Below are 17,049 nucleotides of genomic sequence, written 5' to 3'. Positions count from 1 at the left end.
TGAATGAAAGACTAAATGAATGAAGGAGCTGTCTGTAATAACTCCTTCCTCTATGTTTCCATATCAATGGCTCTAAATAAAGCACTTCCTCATTTCCTTTCTGGGAAAAGTGAGACCTGAGAAAGAAAGAGACTTGCTCTAGGTCACATAGCAAGTCAGCAGCAATGGGACTCTGCTTCCCATTGGGATTCTGAGGGATGGACCTTGCAGAGGAGGCCCCAGGCCATGTTTTGCCTTCTATCTGAATCCCCAGGTTGTATCCTCCAGACCAGAGCTAGGAGGACCTCAGAACACTTACTCCTGCCTCGCACACAAATAATCAGCTCCCTTCATCTCCAGCCAGAAGTAGGGTGGAGATCTGGAATTCCTCTTCCTCAGCTTGCAGTCTTATCGCTCCTTTGGGGGCTGCCCCTAAGAGGAGAATCAAGGATCTGTTAGGCTCTAGGGTTCTAGACCACCCTAATTATTAGGCTGGACTCTGAGTTCTGAAGCTAAGATGGGTCTGTGCTGCGTAGTAGGCTTCTGGCTAGATTGTTTCTAAACTGAACTCTGGGCTGCTCTGGGATCTACAGTTTGGGTTTAGCTTTAGCCTGAATTCTAGGCTCTGAGCTTGGAGCCCTCTGGCTTTGGGTTCTAGGCTGTGAGCTGGGTGAGAGAGGCCCAGGGCTTGACTCGAAGTTCTAAGCCTTGGTCTTTGACTCTGGCTGATGTTTGGGCCTGGACTGAGTTGTGCTCTGGACTCTGAAGTCTGGACTCTGGCCTCCTGTCTTTAGTCATGTTTTTGCTTATTATTATTATTATTATTATTTATTAATTTTTATTGTTTTGGGGCTTTAGCTCTGGATTCTGAGCTGAATTTTGGACCAGCGCTGGGCTTGTTTGGGCTCTAGGCTCTAGGCTCTGGGCTGGACTCTGGAGCTGGGCTGAGCTGGGCTCTAAACCTTAGATGGTAAGCTGTAGTCTCTGCCCTCTGAACTCCAGGCTCTGGGCTTACTACATTGGGTGGGAGTAGGGGCCACAGAAGGGGGACTAGCAAATTCTTGAGCCTCTCCCCTCATTCTACTCCTCTTCCTCGAGACTGTTTTGGTCCCTCCTCATGGTAGAGAGGGTCAAAGTGAATGTAGTAGTAGCTTTTTCTTCCTTCCTTCCTTCCTTCCTTCCTTCCTTCCTTCCTTCCTTTCTCCCTTCCTTCCTTCCTTCCTTCGCCTCTTCCTGCTGTTGAGTTGTGTAAGTTCTTTATATATTTTAAAGTAGTAGCTTTTGCCCTAGCTGGGTAGCCCAGTTGGTTACAGCACTGTCTCAATATGCCAATGTTGCAGGTTTGATCCCCAGTCAGGGCACATACAAGAATCAACCAATGAATGAATAAATAAGTGGGACAGCAAATTTACTTTCTCTCTCTCCTTTCTTCTCTCTAAAACCAATTTAAAAAAATAAAATAAAATAAAGTAGTAGCGTTCTTTGAGCTTCTCAAGGACTTCCTTGACCACTAAGAAGAAATGAGAGGTGAAGGGGAGGGTGGGTAGAATGTGGAGGTGTCTTCAGGCGGCCAGGATCCATCCTGCTATCCAGGACCTTCCCACAGAGCATGGCGCAGTGAGGGAGCATGGGTGCAGCCCACAGCCTGAGCCACTGAAGGAAGGAAGGCATGGGAGGCAGGCTGCAACAGGGTCTGGGACTGATACTGAGGGGCTCCCTCCCCCACCTTTCCTACCCCATTCCAAGTCTTCACCCCACCTCTGTTCCAGCAAAAAGTTGTCACCAGAAAAGGTAATTCCCGGGGTTCGCCTAAGCCTTTGCTCAAGTCCTGCCCTTTACCCTCACTGCTCTCTCCCTTACAATGGACTGCTTCATAAGGTATTCCCCTTCAAGGAAAGTCTCCTTTCTCCCTTATCTGCTCCAGAGCCTAACGGCTAGCAGGACTCCTCCCCAGCCCCACTGCTGGACCTCCTCACTCCTGGATGCTGCCATGAACGCAAGGCCCCTGTGCATGGATGAGACAGACTTCCATGAAGGGGCAGGAATTTCTGTAGGGAAATACAACTAGAAGAAATCATTTTAATTGTACACGTCCTGTGACTGCCAAGAACCAAAATCTGTTAACAAGCTGTCCCCTTATGAGTACACGCAGTTCCTAACTTTATTCTTTTTTTTTTTAAGAGCGAGAGAGGAAGGGAGAGAGAGAGAAACATCAATTTGTTGTTACCCTTAGTTACCCGTTCATTTGTTGCTTCTTGTGTGTGTCCTGACCGGGGATCAAACCCGCAACCTTGAATATTGGGACCATGCTCTAACCAACTGGGCTATCCAGTCAGGGCTAACTTTATTCTCCTGTCTCAGATCTTCCTTCCCGCACACTCACAGACAGAGACCACCTCCTCTATCTAACTCTGTGCAGGAAGCCTCACCCCACCCCTGACCACATGGAATAGGATCAACAGGATAATAAACACTTAGCAGAACACTTCCCCAAATCTGAGTTATTCAGTCTAGAAGAATATCACAGCAGGAGGATAGAGGGGTCCAGGAAGTGAGCTTCAGCCAAATAGCCTAGAAAGGGCTTGGCAATTTTTACTCTTAATGTCCTGTTCCTTTAAAGTCTCTTCAGCCAGTGAGAAGTGAGGAGCTATACCTCCTCCGCATTGTTCAGACTTGACCTTTTGGGGCAAGTGGGGATGACAGTGGGGTGGTTAAATGTAGAAAAGATACACACACATGCCCCCTACAAGAGACAAGTGTTTACTCTCAAGATCAGTATTGTGTCAAATCATATGGAGGAAGAAAAACACTTTCCTAAGAGCCCCATAATCTGATCCCTGCCCATAGTGGGGATAACTCAAATTATTTTTTAGAGCAATGCTTCAGGCTATGTCCCAGCCTACCATGCATTTAAAAAATGGGCCTGGCAAAGAGCATCAATCCATGATATGGTCCCTCTTGGATATACAATGTCATTGTAAGACTTTGAAAAGATTACTTTTTCACGTTGGCCCAGATGAAAATCATGGGGTGCCCAGACCGTGTAGCTCCGTTGGTTAGAGCATCGTTCCAGTTTACCAAGGTTGTGAGTTCAATCCCCAGTCAGAGCACATACAAGAGGCAACCAAGGAATGCCTAACTAAGTGGAACAACAAATCAATGTATCTCCCTCTCTCTCTCTCTCTCTCAAATAAATAAATAAATAAATAAATCATGGGAGAAGGCTGAAATTCTTCCAATCTTGAGTAGAGCAATCCAAAGTGTGGGGCATTGGGTTTTCCAAGTGCAAACTCATTCTTTACGTCTCAGCTCCAGTCCCCCACTCTGACTAGTGCATCCTCCCTTACTGTTTGTCCTTAAAAAGCCTCGATTTGAAACACACAGCCTGTGAACCTCTGATCATACTCAATCTTTTACACGTTTTCTATTTATTCATTCTGTCTCCTCAGCCAAACTGGGAGCCCCAAAACACAGGGACGCATCCAGAATTCCTTCATTCAGATGACCATTCACTCAGCCCTGACACTGTGTCAGACAGAGTCCTCGAGGAGGTCAGAGTCTAGAGGAAGAGACCAACAGGCAAATAAGTCATTGTAGTGAAGGTCTGATAAAAACTATGATAGGGGAAAACAGGGAGAGATATGGGCAACTTTGCTACATTGCAAAACTCTAGAAAGTGTATAAGCCTGGTCCCCACTGGAGCTGTGTAATGAGATCGTCCCGGCCATGTGCAAGCCCAGAGGAGGTAGCTGACTGAGCCTGGGAAGTCTTGGCAAGTCCTTTAAAGATACTAGGTATTAGCTGAGGCTCAAACGGTAAACTTGCCAGGCAGACGAGGAGTGAAGGGCAATCCAGGCACATCAAACAGCATCTACAAAGCCACAGCAGTGTTGGGAAATATCAGGAAATATATTTTGGCAGAAGCACTGGGCACATGCGGGAGAATGCACACAGTTTGTCAAATGACTTAATAAATGTAAGAAAGACTATATATACAGTTGACCCCTGAACAACGTGGAAGTTAGGGGCGCTGACCCCCTCCCTGTGCAGTCAAAAATCTGCATACAACTTTAGACTCCCCCAAAACTTAATTATAGTCATCCCTTGGTAACTGCAAGGAATACATAGAACAATACATACAGTCAGCCCTTCACATCCACAGGTTCCCAACATCAGAAGCAAAACCTGGGGCAGGGAATGGGGACACAGAGGCCGGCTGTATATTTATTGGGAAAAAAATCTATATATAAGTGGACCCCTGAAGTTCAAATGTGTTGTTCAAGGGTCGGCTGTAAACAACAAAAACCATGATCACCAACGTTTGTGAACCACCCACTCCATACCAGGCATCGTGCTAAGTGGTTGACATGCATTTTCTCATTTCACCTTCACAACAATCCCAGGAGGTAGGTTCTTTATTATCCTCCCCTCTGCAGATAAGGAAACCCAGGCTCAGAGAAGTTCGTCAACTTGCTTAAGGTCACTGAGCTAGTGAATGGCAGAGCCCGGATGTCCTGGGCTCTAGAATCCTGAGCCCTTGACTTCTGCTTCCCTCAATACTTGTGCCCTTAACTTTGGTCAGGGGTGGTGCCTCATTGCAGACTCTCGGGGGCACCAGCTGTCACATCAGCCCCCTTTGAACTTCAGCAGCAGCAGGGGCCTTCATTGGACAGTATTAGCATGACAAGAGTCAGCTTCCCTTGAGCAGGAGAAGAAAATGGGGAGGAGGCCTCATGCCCGAACTCTCTGGGCATATGTGAAAAGCCCTGGAATTCTCACAGCTTTCCAGGAAGACTTTGAAGGAGGCTGGGATCCTTACAAAACCAGAAAAACTATTTGGTGACCTCAATTTTACCCTAGGCGTGGCATGGCCTGGTAATACCCTGAAAAAACGTCCAATTCTCTTCAACTCTCTCATGTCTGCATGCCCACATCATCTGTTTTTCAACCCCATCAGGACCTCCCATCCTTCCACCTCTCTATCCTCATTCTCTATCCTCATTCAAACTAATGGCCTTCCCTAGTTTTACTCTGTCTTTCCTCCCAGGGAGCTGGCATTTCTCTTGCCAGCACCTTCCCCTGCCTTCATCCTGGGTCAGACCCAACTGATTTCTTTCTCTGCTCCTATCTCAGGCAGCTGGGAGGAAACCACAGGATCACATGCCCTCTCTGAGTTCACCTGCTCCAAAGCCCTTTGCCCTGTCCTTGCCAACTTACTGGCTTTTCTCAGCTTCATTTTAGGTCTTTTCCTCCTCAATGACCTTAAATGTTAGAGCTCAAAGGACTTCTTCATTTACCCTCTTTCTTCTTTACCCCATTCTCTCCCACCTCTTTAGTGACCATGTTTATATTTGTAACTCCCTAATCTATAGCTCCCCCCAAATCTGGGTGCCTGAATGTGTATTTCACACAGTTGTTAATACAACTAACATTTTTTGGTTTATTGGACACTGTGCTTGGCGAATGACATGGACCCTGTCCCCATGAGCTCACTGTCTTGTGAGCAGATAGGCTAGGCAATTAGAACGGAATGTGTTGGCAGAGAGCTGAGGGGACAAGAGGAAGAACAGCTGATGCAAAGAAAGTGTATCAATTAGGCTTAGTTGACAATTGACTGTAGATGACAGAAAACCCCAAATCATAGCCATCACAACCAGTGAAAAGTCGGGCAATAATTATTCCAGAGCTAGTATGGTGGGTCAGTGATTATCAGAGCTGTTAAATTGCTCTACCACCTCCTGCCACCCTTCACATGATGTTTCTATCTCATTGTCCAACATGGCTGCTTAAGCTGTAGTCGTCACACTTACATCCCGCCAGTCTGAAGGAGGAAGATGTGAAAACAGCACACTCTCTCTTTAGAAGTAGTTTCTGGAAGCTACACAAGATGCCTCTGCTCACAACTTCTGGTGACCAGCACTTAGTTGCAGAGCCTTGTCTAGCTGCAAGGAATTCTGGGAAATGTGGTCTTTACTCCAGGCCAACCTTGTGCCAAGCTAAAGAGCAGAGTTCTATTCTAAGAACAAGCAGGATCATGGATATTAGGGGACAACTAGTAGTTTCAGCCTCAGAAAGCATCCTGACGGTTATCCAGAGCTAGCAGGGTGGAGTGTTTTTGGCAGTGGGCTGCAGAGTATCTTCTTGAAAATGCAAGTAATTCTGGGCATCTCCAGCACAGAGTGCATATTGCGGAGTGATAGAAGACACAGACAGGATCACATGATCTAAGGAGCCATTCTGAGTGGGTGGGTGGCACCCCTGGAGGTGGAGCAGAGAGGAGCCAGATGGGGTTCAAATTAGGTTCCTCCAGAGATCAGCAGCCTGGGTGTGTCTTGGCCTTAGAAGTCCCTAAGCTTTCCTTCTTGGGCATGGAGTTTCTACAGTTGCCAATCAGCCGGGAGGCTCTGGAGCAGGGCTGCGTTACTGAGGCAATCATCTAGAACCTGTTGTTAGTGGCAGCAAGGGCAGTGGCCTCACTGGCGTCGACTGCTGGTTAAAGGCAGGGTGTTGCCCACATGATCTACCAGCTGGAGCATTCACAGCACCTGCACTTCCAAAGGTTATATTTATTTCCCTTGGGTTTTTGCAGACATCAGGGCAGGGCGGTCAGCTTGGTATGGAGGATCTTGGCTCTTCACAAAGTAGACGGAACCCCCTTGCTCTGCCCCTATTGCCCTTCTCTGCTTCTGCAGCAAATGGACAATGACTTTGGCCCAGGCCACCTCAGAGGGTTCAGCAGGAAATCCGAAACACACCAATACCTCTGCAGCAGCTAGCACAGCTCTGCAGCTCACGTCCCCCCCCCATCCTACTTCACATGAGCCACATGTCACGTACAGATACACATTGCTCACACCACATACCCAGGTCTACGCTATCTTCACATATACAGTTATTCACGCACAAAAGTCACATGTATACACCACCCCCATGCTACTATAGACACAGCCCTCCAACTACCCACATCACTTAGAGACACACACACACAACATACAGATGTATATATAGTACATATGATATTCTATAACATGATTATACTTACCATACACCATACATTCATATCTCCACATCACACTCAGACCCCCACTGTTATTGGTTCCTGTGTTTGGGGGGCAGGGTCCCCGAGTTCCCTTATCCACAGGAACCCTTTCCTTATGAGCTTTGATGAGACAGAGATTCAGCAAGGTGATTGGAGGTGAGAAGGAAGCACCAGTACTTCCCCAATCCAAATCCATATACTCAGCCCACAACAAGGGAGATCCACAGAAGGGAGTCTGGCCTTTCCCCCAGTACCCTCTGGATCTGTGTCTGCTCCTGACGTCAGGGACACAGAGTTCTGGGTAGGCAATCCAGTATGGTGCCTTGGCTTTGCTCCCACTGCCTAAGAGGCCCTAGGGACAACAGCCCAAGCTAAAAGCCTGGCAGCAAGGCTGTTCCAGGTCCACCATTGTCATAGTTAAAAGAAAGCCCTTATGCAATGGTCTCTGTGAAATGTGCGGGCCACCTACAGGAGCTACCCTGTGGACCTGGGGACAGGGTGAAGAGGAAGGCCCTCACGGTTATTGACATCTACTCTGTGCCAGGCCTCCACAGCTTGTCTCCTGTCATTCTGACATCATCTGTTATCCCATTTTATATACAAGAGAATGGGGGCCCAAAGAGGGTGCTTAAATCCTCACAGCCAGTAAGTGGTAGGGTCTTCCAACCTGGAACTATTTGTCACCATAGCATTGGCCAGGGCCCTGAGGTTGGACCAGAATGCTGCAGCAAGGTGGCTCTGGTGCTGGGGTTACCCCAGAAGTGGGAAGGCTGCTTGGGGCTCTGTTCTAGTGTTCTCCTGCTCTCCCTCCTTCTAACCAAGGAGGCTAGAAACTTCAGCACAGGAAAGTGGAGCTGGGGATCAGGAATGGGTAATAGTTTTAAGTTTAGACCCAATGCCATAGGCTAAGCAAATATTAGTCCTGGATATTGAACCAAGCTGGTGTCAGGCCAGGAGCTAGAGCTAAAGATTGAAGTAGATGAGAGCTAAAATCAGAGTTGAAGCTGAGGTAAGAGCCTGATCGGGAGCTACTACCATCACTGGAGTGAATCCAAGCCAGGCAAGGGGCTGAACCAGGAGCCAGAGGCCAGGATGGAGAGGATGGGAGATGGAGGCCAAGGTGCTCCCACCCCACACTTTCAGAACCTCCTCAGTATTTCACGTACTATGCTGGGCACAGAATGAGGGACACCCAGGAGCTGCTCAGTAAGAAAGAGAGATAGGAACGAAAAGAACTGCAACCCAAGCACACTCTGGCACAAGAGCCCTCTATGAAGCTGTAGACTTCATTCAGCAGGCGTGGATGAGGAAGATTGTTGTTAGCAGAGTAGGCAGTGGGAGCAAAGGCGCAGAGGTGAGAAAACCCAGTTCGGGGCTTGTTCGGAGGAGGTGGCTGGAACAGTCCAAGAGCAATGAGCATGCGGCTTCTGAGGCTGGGGATCAGTGTCCATCTGCTCAGGAATTGGAATTTTATCAAGAGGCAACAGGACATCTTTAACGGGTGTTATGAAGGACAGTGACAAAAAAAGAAGGACAGTGACATGGTCAGACTTGCATTTTATTTTTTTAAGATTATTTATTTATTTTGAAGAGTGAGGGGAAGGGAGGGAGAAAGAGGGAGAGAAACATCAATGTGTGGTTGGCTCTTGCACACATGCCCCCAACTGGGGACCTGGCCCGCAACCCAGGCATGTTCCCTGACTGGGAATCAAACCATCGACCCCTTGGTTCACAGGCCAGCACTCAACCCACTGAGCCACACCAGCCAGGGCAAGACTTGGGTTTTAGAAGAGCCTTCTGGCTGCTAATGTGGAGAAGGGACTGGGGTGGGGGTAGGAGAACTACAAGGCAGGGAGACCAAGGAGGAGGCCAATCTAATAGTCAGGGCAGATCACGAGGCCCAAACTGGGGTAGTAACTCCAGGAAAGGACAGAAGGGAACAGGTGCAAGATCTGTAGAGGGGTAAGATTTACAGGATTTCGTGATCATGTTTTGATTGATGGTCAGGGAGAGTGAAAACTGAGAGAACACCCAGGGTAGAGCCTGTATCCAGGCTGCTGAGAGGCCATTGCAAAAGTGGGGCCACCTTAGGAGAAACCATAGGAACAGAGCCTGAGCTCCCGCCTTGTCCTCCCAACTCTGCCTCTCACCAGCTGCAAGTCCTTGGAATGTTACTTATGCACTCCGAGTCTGTTTCCTCCTCTGTAGAAAGGGGGAAATTTTATTTCCTCCATAGGGTTCTCATGAAGATTAGACAACACGTGTGGTGTCTGCACATAATAAGAGTTAATGCCTGTTTCAAAGCCCAGCCCTGCTCCAGCCCAAATCTCTGGCTCCCAAGCAAGATCGATGGTCTCTATCAATGGCAATTGCTACACCTCCAGGTCACAAGGGGTGGGGCTCCCTAGCCTGACCGGCAGGTGTCCTACCATGGGTCAGTTACAGGCAACCCTGGCTGCCAACATCGTGCCAGCTCAGAAGAATGTCCTGGGGCCCTGTTTGCTTACTCTCCAGCCAGCGTGGGCCCTTCCTCTGAACTCCCCTTCCCAATAGTGTCCCAGAGGCTCACCAGGCTACCTTGGTGAGCAGAAAGGAACCTCTGAAGGTCACTGGGATGTACTGAACTTGACTAGGGTCTTGTCCCACCTCCCCCTTCATTTGGGCTGCAGTGGTTCCAAATCCTTTCTGTCCGCCTATTCCTCAGACTACCTCTGCAGTGAGGTAAGGGGAGGGTCCAGCCCTGCAGGATGAAGGCTAAAACCATCTGAGGAGGCAGCTGGATATCGCAGTCTTGCAGGCTCCCCTCACACTCCTTTAACATCCTTCCAATCCCTTCCAATCCTTAATCCAATCCATTAACCATCCTTAATCCCTTAATGTAAACAGGACCTTAGGGTCTGCCCTAGGCCTCAGGCCCAGCTCTCTTTCCAGAGCACCAGACCCCTCATATCCCGCTGATCTCAGGACCCAGACTCTCAGACCCCCATAACTAAAAATTTCATTCTTTTCCTCTGAACCCTCAGGTCAGTAAATGGTCAGGTCCCCTCCCACCAGGCCAGAAACCTAAGCGTCAACCAGGCTTCCTCTCTCTTCCTCCTGTCAATTCTACTAAATACCTGTCACCTGTCTGCTCCTTTTCTCCATCTTCACTCCACTTCCTGTCCAGGTCTCCACAAGGTCTCCAATCACTGACTCCTGGCCTCCAGCCTAGCAGTGAAAAAATTCAACAGCCTACAGAACTTTTCTTGATTCCAATGGCACAAACTGCTCTATTTTGACGTTTTTCAGAACTCTTTCATTAGAAGATGTCCCAGAAGGCAACATTTTGAAATTGAGCAATCAAGAATCACAACAGTACCTGCCTTTTAAAATAAAGTTGCCTTGCAGACCCTTGCAACAGCAGAATTGCCCGAGAGATTTTTTCCTTATACAATTAACACCACTTTGCAAAACTCATACAAAAATATGCTTTTAAAAAAGAGACTGCCTCTAACATAATACCCAATAACAATTCACGAAACATGAGCTTCCGAGACCTTTGAATTTTTTTTTTTTTTAAGATTTTATTTTAGCCCTGGCTGGTGTGGCTCAGTGGATTGAGTGCCGGGCCTGCGAACCAATGGGTCGCCCGTTCAATTCCCAGTCAGGGCACATGCCTGGGTTGCGGGCCATTTCCCCAGTGGGGGGGTGCGTGAGAGTCCACCACACACTGATGTTTCTCCCCTTCTCTTCCCCTTTCTCTAAAAATAAATAGATAAAATGGCTTTAAAACGGCTTCTTTTTAAAAATCCTACACTTAATGAATGCTTAGTAGTTGCAGACAGGGTTCCAAGTGCTTCACATGAAATTCATTTACTCCAACACTCGAGGAAGTAATGGATCATCAAATCCTCTGCGCGCTTAATCCCACACTCCACCCGCTGACGCCCGAGGGTTTAAATAATTTGTCCGAATCGCACAGCTACTAAGTGAAGGAGCCAGGATTCCAACCCAGCTATCTGACCCCCGGGCCGCGAACTGTGAAGGGCCTTGGGATCATGGACTGTTTTGCTCACCAGCTCCTGCCACAGCTAAATAAATGATGGATGCATGAATGAGTGAATGTATTTCGAATAAGGAACGAAAGTGCAGATCAAGTCTTTGCCCAGTTACTACCTGCCTGAAAGCCGCGGGCCCTGGCCCAGTGGCAGTAGGCCAAGAACTCCCTCCAGGGATCCGCGGCGACTCAGCGGGGAGTCGGGCTTGCACAATGCAGGTGCGGGCTGTTCCCTCCCTTCCGCCGCTTTAATGCTCCGGGACAGCCTAGGCTAAGGCTTCCTGCCCACAGTCAGGGGCCTGCAACGTCCGGCTGCCGGCCCTCCGGCCCCAAAGCTCCACCCAGCCCTGGAGTTGCGGTGGGGGTTACCAAGGAGGAGCCTCTTGCCCCGCACCCAGCGTTTGCCGAGTCCTGGCTAGAGGTCTAGCTCCCCGTCCCCATTCCACTTCCTAGTTGTGTCTGCCAGCAGTGCCAACACGGATTTGTTGCCTCCTGGTCCTTTCTGTCCTGCCCCAACCTCCTTGATACACAGCATCAGGGTGGTCAGGCGCTGAGAGGCAATTTAAATTCAGCACCCACCCCCACCCCTCCACCAGTGTGATAACAATAACTTCTACATCATGGACTACCTTCTAGGGGGTGGAATGCCCCGCTGAGAGGTTTGCATGAATAATCCTATTTAATCTTCACAACAGCCATACATGATGAGTCTTCTTATCCCTATTTGACAAGTTGGAGACTGGGGACACATTGGGTTTAAGTGCCTTTCTCAGATCATGCAGCTTGGGGTGGCGGAGCCCAGATCCATTGACTCCAGGGTCTTGCTTTTCCCGCACAGTGTTCCCTGTGGCCATTCCCACATTTCGGCCCAGGGGCACGAACCAGGCCTGGGGATACAGATCCAGATGGGCACTTTCCTACCCTTCAAGAAGCTCCACCTCTTCTGATGGGGGTACATTTTGTATTGCTGGATGATCTAGGAACTTGCTTCATTGCTAGGCAGACAAAACAGCACACCTGAGCACTTAGGTACAGAGAGATTTCAGGTGGGGGGAGCAGCTTGCACAAAGCCGGAGACTGGACCTCTGGGTCAAGTTCCTGCAACAACACAACAATGCTCCCTCCACGGTACCCACCTACAGCCTCTGCCTTCTGACTTGGGGTCCCCATCCATGGGGACGTCTCCAAGTGTGTCTGGTGGCAAGACTTCAGGAAAAGCTTATCTCCTCCCACAAGACCTAATGTGGGAAAGGCCTGGGCAGTGATGCCTTAGTAAATATCTAACAGCTGGCCCAGAACGGGGAGAAACTCTGATATGTAGCATTTGTGGGTTTCCATGGAATACATATTGCAGGAATGCCACTGTCAGCTGCCAAAGCTGGAGATGCACGGTACTCCTACCATAACAGATACAATCCATATAGTAGGATACAGTTAATTAAGTAAGGAATGATGAGTTTACCGTCTTCGCTATCTTGGTTTTTAGAATTTATTTAAGTGTACATTTATATACTTTAATTTTTAATGACTGTGCTTAACAACCAGCTCCCATAATTCCTGAAAACGTAACAATTGGCTCTCCCCAAGCTAGTGCAAGCAAGTCCAGAGCAGCACTGAGCCTAAGGATCTCAGGTCCAATGGTCGGCCCCTCCTCATGCTTCCTCCGGCCTCAGGCTGCCTGCGTGGGATTTTCTCTCTAGCCTGGGTTTCCCTCTAGTGGACAGAAGAGTCATTCCAGGTGATTCTCTTGCTCCACCTGTACCCAGCACCCAAAGCAGGGCAAGGATGAAGTTATCATCCCTCATGAGAAAAATTAATCCTAAGAGGGATCCATATGGTTTCTCAATTGTCCTCAGGCACTAGGCACTTGGCATTCCCCCCATCTGGGGGGCAGTGTCTGGAGTGCGCCCCCTCCCACCTCCCTGGCTTCAGCCATTATCACAATCTCCAGAGCTTCTCAAAACCCCCGTCTCATCCCCCATGCAGCAGCTCAGGCTGTCTACATCAGCCCTCCCAGTGTGGGGAACCCCCTTCCATTACACCTATCTTTAAGAAGGCAAACTGAGAGGCCCTGTTTGTGTTGGGGATTAAGTGTTTACATTAACGCATAGCCCGTTGAGGAAACACGGATGAGGACCATTCATAAGCGTTGGGCACATATAAGAAAACGGAGTCAATCAGATGTAGAGTTAGGGCTTGGAGTCTCCCTCCTGCATCATCCAGAAGTGATCTTTCCAAAGCACAGATATGTCTGTGTCACTCCTCCACTCACAAACCTCCTGTAATTCTCCGTGGCTTTTAGCATCGGTCCACAGCCAGGCATTCAATGCCTTCCTTGGTTGAGACTCCACTCACACTGTTTACCTTGAATTTCCAAAGCAAGAAAGAGAAGAAAACTGAGGTTTTTGAAATTCTTTTCTGGGCCAGGCTCTGTACAAAGAGCATCTTATTTAATTCTCCAATTATGCTGCTAGAGATAAGCATTTACAGATGAGAAAACAGTACAAGTTGGATCAGAGTAACACAGTTTGCAAACAAATAAGTTTTTAATTCAGCCCACTTCTCTTTGCTCTTGAAAACTGTCCCTGTCTCAACAGGCCAGGCCTTTCCCCGGGGTTGGCTGCAGAGACGGAGGCACAGTCTCCAGAACTCCTTCCTCCCCGCACTCAAGGCAAGGCCACATTCCTTAGGGTTCTAAGGAATGGGCTGCTTTTCAGTGAAACCCAAGCAGAGGTTACAGAGCCACAGATATGGGATAAGAAACCAGACTTGAATCTGATTAAATTCTTCTGGTGCTATCGCCAAAGATCTTCCTCTCCCTTCCTTCCCCCTTTCTCCTCCCTAACTCTCCCTTCTCATTCTCTCCCACCTTCATCTCCTTAACGTCCACTGGAATCCTAGACATCTTTAGGGCTCAGATCAAATTTCCCTCCTCCAGAGAGCCCTCTCAGACAACCTGGCTCAGGAATCTGCCTAATGAAAGTGAGAATTGTTGCAGTTTGAAAGGAAGAGCAGATTTCTGGCTAAATGTGAGGATTGATCTCATGTGTTCTTCTCCCTCACTCCTGAAACTCCATTAAAATGACAGTAAACGCATTAGGGAAAAACGTATAAACTCACAAGGGAAGGGAATGACTGCTTAATGGATATGGGATTTCTTTTTGGAGTGATAAAATGTTCTGGAATTAGTTGTGCAGGCTGTAAAAGAGAAAAGAAACGAAAAGAAAAACAGGAAGGAAGGAATAAAGGAATAAATGGGAGGTGAGGCCCCTACCAGCACGTGGATGTGTAATAACACTCATACGGTTTGGTTAACCAGGAAAGCTCCCCTGAGCTTCAGTATCCAAATTTTTTACTGGAGTTTTGTTATGTAGGCAGGATTGATTGAATCATTGCCCACTCAATCTCCAGCTCCCTTCCCTATCCCAGAAATCAGACTGGCATCACGTGGCTTAAAGCCTCAACCGTATAATCACATAATTGGCCCTTCTGGCTTGGCCAACCCCGTAACCTAAATCATCTTAAATTATCTAAGCACCCACTGAGAGTACCTTCATTAGTGTAAACCATTCTTTGGGAGCCTTGAATCGCAAAGACTGTCCTATCACTCAGGAAATTCCAAGGATTTTGAGGCTTCCTCCTAGGAAAGGAAGGGGGTAATAGAAACACACACACAGGGACCAGTCAAATTCTTTTTTTTTTTTTTAAGATTTTATTTATTTATTTTAGAGAGGGGAAGGGAAGGAGAAAGAGAGGGGGAGACACTTCAATGTATGTTTGCCTCTCACGCGCCCCCTACTGGGAACCTGACTCTCAATCCAGGCATGGGTCCCAAACTGGGAATCAAACTGGTGACCCTTTGGTTTGCAGGCTAGCACTCAATCCACTGAGCCACACTAGCCAGGGCTTCTTTCTTTTTCTTTCTTTCTTTCTTTCTTTCTTTCTTTCTTTCTTTCTTTCTTTCTTTCTTTCTTTCTTTCTTTCTTTCTTTCTTTCTTTCTCTCTCTCTCTCTCTCTCTCTCTCTCTCTCTTTCTCTCTTTCTCTCTCTCTCTCTCTTTCTCTCTCTCTCTCTTTCTTTCTTTTTTAAGATTTTATTTATTCATTTTTAGAGAAAGGGGAAGGGAGGGAGAAAGAGGGGGAGAAACACCCATCAGTTGCCTCTCACATGCCCCCAACTGGGGACCTGACCCCTAACCCAGTCATGTGCCCTGACCAGGAATTGAACCAGTGACCTTTTGGTTTACAGAACAATGCCCAGTCCACTGAGCTGCACCAGTCAGAGCCAGTCAAATTCTTTATTTATACAATGAACCCACACCAAAGCACATCACTGAAAAAATTCACAATGTCAAGACAAAGGGCACATCCTAAAAGCTTCCAGAGAGAAACAGGTCACATACAAAGTTTTACAGATGAAATGATATTAACCTTCACAATAGCAAGGCTGGTGACTATGAAACAGGAAAGCAATACCTCTAAATTCTGAGGACAGCCCTGGCTAGTGTGGCTCAATGGATTGAGTGCTGACCTGAGAACCAAAGGGTCACTAGTTCGATTCTCAGTCAGGGCACTTGCCTGGGTGGTGGGCCAGATCCCAAGTAGGGGGCATGCTAGAGGCAACCACACATTGATGTTTCTCTCCCTCTCTTTCTCCCTCCCCTCTGTCTAAAAATAAATTTAAAAAAATAAAAGTAAATAAAATTCTTAGGACAAAGTATTTCTAATCTAGTACTTTATACCCAATTGAACTATCAACCAAAGGTACGGGTATAATAAAGACAACTCCAGAAATGTAAGGTCTCAAAACTTTTACTTCTCAAGTACCCTTTCTCAGGCATCTGCAGGAGGATGTGCTTCACCAACGGGAGGAAGTAAATCAAGAAAGAAGAACTGAGCTCCAGAAAACAGGGGAGCTAACACAGGAGGGAAACAAAGGGAATTTCCAGGATGATGGTGAAGGGAACTTGCAGAATGACAATTGTGAAGCAGGCCTAGAGATCACTAAATTGAAATTGGAGCTGAAAGACAAAAGGCCCCAAGAAGGGATGTTTCCAAGAAAAAAAATGGAACCTGACATATTTGACCATATGAAATGATCTTTGTAGCTCTAGTGGGAATGCATGGGGTTAAATTCATACTATATGCATAGAAATCTAAGCAAAAGAAAAAGTTAGACAATTTAATTCTGAAAATATATAGCCAAAACTATAAATATTGAATATTTATTTTAAATTTGAAATATAATTCTACTGGAAGAATAAGGAAAGACCAAGTATGTGGGGTAAAAAGGGAAATAGTAGCACTACATCTTCTCCTATTTTAAAATGTCAATAAACTCTGACTGGTGTGGCTCAGTGGATTGAGCACTGGCCTGTGAACCAAAGGGGCACTGGTTCGATTCCCAATCAGAGCACATGGCTGGGTTGCTGGCCAGGTCCCCAGTGCGGGGTGAGCAAGAGGCAACCACACATTGATGTTTCTCTCCCCCTCTGTCTAAAAAAAATAAAAACATCTTTTTTTTTAAACCCTCCATTCTCCTGCCTTTTAAAAAAATAAATAAAAATAAAATAAAATGTCAATAAGAATTTTTAAATCAGCAAAAAATTACCTGGATCACTCAAAATATGAAAGTAAAGACTAGGGGAAAAAAAACAGCTAAAAGACTAGTTGCCTTTGGGGGCTGGGAACCAAGGGTAGAGAAGGCAGAGCAGAAGACTGCCTCTTTTTTTAACTTGTCATACATTTAGCTGCTTTTTAAAAAAACTATGCTCATGTATTATTTTGATTAAAAAATCTTTTTTAGGAAAAATGAAGAAAATTAAAAATTGCAGAAAAATTGAGTGTCCCCAGGGAAGCATTTGTTACCTTGGTGAATTCATCACCATCTCGGGTCCAGACATCTCTGCAGAAACCAGAGCTGTTAGCCCTAAGAGCAGCAGCATTTCTATGAACAGCCTCACATTAACCAGGCTCATGAGACCGATATTTCAAATC

This window comes from Desmodus rotundus, chromosome 3 (assembly GCF_022682495.2).
Source record: "Desmodus rotundus isolate HL8 chromosome 3, HLdesRot8A.1, whole genome shotgun sequence".
Taxonomy (NCBI): domain Eukaryota; kingdom Metazoa; phylum Chordata; class Mammalia; order Chiroptera; family Phyllostomidae; genus Desmodus; species Desmodus rotundus.
The sequence above is the reverse complement of the archived record's forward strand: the minus strand, read 5'-3'. Positions refer to the sequence as shown.